Below are 2,476 nucleotides of genomic sequence, written 5' to 3' on the forward strand. Positions count from 1 at the left end.
GGCTTTTTTCTTTTTGCTTATGTGGTGCTGAGGAATCGAATCCAGGGCCTCGAGCATGCAAGGCAAGCGCTCTACCACTGAGCCACCTTCCCAGCCCCGGTTCCTCCATTTCTTAAACAAGAGCCTACTGAGCACTTCCCAGCTACTACCCTGGCTACTGTTTGCACAGAGCTGGTATCATGTGGGCAGCTACCTCTGAACAGCCCTTTGTTGCCCTAGGAAATGGTTTTCTAGCAGTTTTCTCTCTGTGATTGCCTATGTTAGTGTATCTGTCACTACCAAATGTAATTATTGGAAGTTACCCCCAAGGTGATGGCGTTAGTAAGTGGTACCTTTCCCTCTCCCCCCTCCCTCTTCCTGGGGCTTGAACTCAGGGCACTGTCTCTGAGCCTCTCTGTGCTCAAGGCTAGCACTCTACTACTTAAGCCACAGCACCACTTCTGGCTTATTCTGTGTATGTGGTATTGAGGAATCAAACCCAGGACTTCATGCATGCTAGGCACATTACCACTAAGCCACACTCCCAGCCCCTTTTTAAAAATTCTAATTATACAGGTGATGTACAAAGGGGTTACAGTTACATAAGTCAGGTAAAGAGTGCATTTCTTTTTGGACAATGTCACCCCTTCCCTTGCTCTGTTTTTCCCTCCCATCCCTACCCGCAAGTTGTATAGTTCATTTTCAACATAGTGTACAGTGAGTACCAATGCTGCATTTGTTCACCCTTGGTCCCTTTATTTCTGGGCCCTCTCTTACCCTCCCAAAGACAGCTAAACCAACAAAGAATACAGAAAGAAAAGAAAACGACAGAAAAGAAAACAAAAACAAGCAACAAAGAATAAAAGCTTCCATTTCCTAAAGTTTATTTCAGTTAATATTATTTTAGATGATCAGATGTACGAAGGAAGTGATACCTTTGAGAAATGATTTGATTATGGGGTACAGTCCTTAGGAGCAGGATTAGGCTCTATAAAAGAGGCCTACAGCTGGGTACCAGTGATTTACCCTTGTAATCCTAGCTATTCAAGAGGCTGAGATTGTAGGATCACGGTTCAAAGCCAGCTCAGGCAGGAAAGTCTGTGAGACTCTTATCTCCAATTAACCACCAGAAAACTGGCAGTGGTTCTGTGGTTCAAGTGGTAGAGCACTTGCCTTGAAGAGCTGAGGGACAGTGCCCAGGCCCATAGTTCAAGCCCCAGGACCAACCAGAGGGGGTGGGGGGGGGAGTTCAGGGACAGTGCCCAGATCCTGAGTTCTAGCTATTCAAGAAGCTGACGTCCAGAGGCTTGTGGTGTTTTGTTTGTTCTGTGCTAGTGCTAGGGCTTGAATTTAGGATTCTCTTGCACTATTGCTGCGTAGCTTTGATGTGCAAAGCTGGCATTCTACCACATGAGTTAAACCTCCACTTCCAGCTTTTGCTGGTTAGTTAGAAATAAAAATCTTAGCCAGGTATCAGTGGCTCATGCCTATACCTAGCTACTCAGGAGGCTGAGATCTGAGGATCGCAGTTCAAAGCCAGCCTGGGCAGGAAACTCCATGAGACTCATCTCCAGTAAACCACCAGAAAACTGGAAGTGGCGCCGGGGCTCAAGTGGTAGCATGCTCAACTTGAGCTGAAGAGCTGAGGGACAGTGCCCAGGGCCCAGAGTTCAAGCCCCATAACCAACCAAAAAAAGAAAAGAGAAAGGAAAATCTTATGAACTTTGTCACCTGGGCTGGCTTCAAACCTCAATCTTCAGAGCTCAGTCTCCTGAGTAGCTAGGATTACAGGAGTGAGCCACCGGTGTTGGATTGTAGTTAGAAGCCAACTCAGGCAGAGAAGCATATGAGACTCCATTTCCAAAGTAACCAACAAAAAGCCAGTCAGGAGGCATGGCTCAAATGGTAGAATGCCAGCTGAGCAAGGGCTAGGCCCTGAGTTCAAACCCTGACACCACCAAAGAGGCCCCAGAGGAGCCCTTTGGCCCCTTTTACCATGCGAAGACAGAGAATGTGACCTGCATCCTGGAATAGAGCTCTCAGTGGTTCAACCATGCTGTCCCACTGATCTTGGACTCCAGCCTCCAGAACTGAGGGAGTTGCCATCGTTTGCAAGCTACCTGGTTTATGGCAATTTGTTACAGCAGCATAAAGGGACTAAGACTGTTTTTTTTTTTTTTGCCATTGCTTCCGTTTCTTTCGTTAGCTCTTTTTTTGCTCTTCCATGAGTATTACACTGCCTTCCACTGTCTCCTTACTCAATCACACCCCAGCTATTGGTCTCCAGAATCTTCCTGGGGAGTCCCCAGTGGTCCAGAGACTATGTTCTCTGCTCCCCTAACTTGCCTCCAGGTGTATAGCTTTCAGGACTTGGAAGAATAAAAGCTCAGACCAGAAGGCTCCTCAGAGACTAGTCTCTTGTTTTGTGCCAGTCCTGGGGCTTGAACTCAGAGCCTGGGCACTGTTTCTTAGCTTTTTTGCTTAAGGATAGTTCTCT

This window comes from Dipodomys ordii, unplaced genomic scaffold, assembly GCF_000151885.1.
Source record: "Dipodomys ordii isolate 6190 unplaced genomic scaffold, Dord_2.0 Scaffold3718, whole genome shotgun sequence".
NCBI classification, from domain to species: domain Eukaryota; kingdom Metazoa; phylum Chordata; class Mammalia; order Rodentia; family Heteromyidae; genus Dipodomys; species Dipodomys ordii.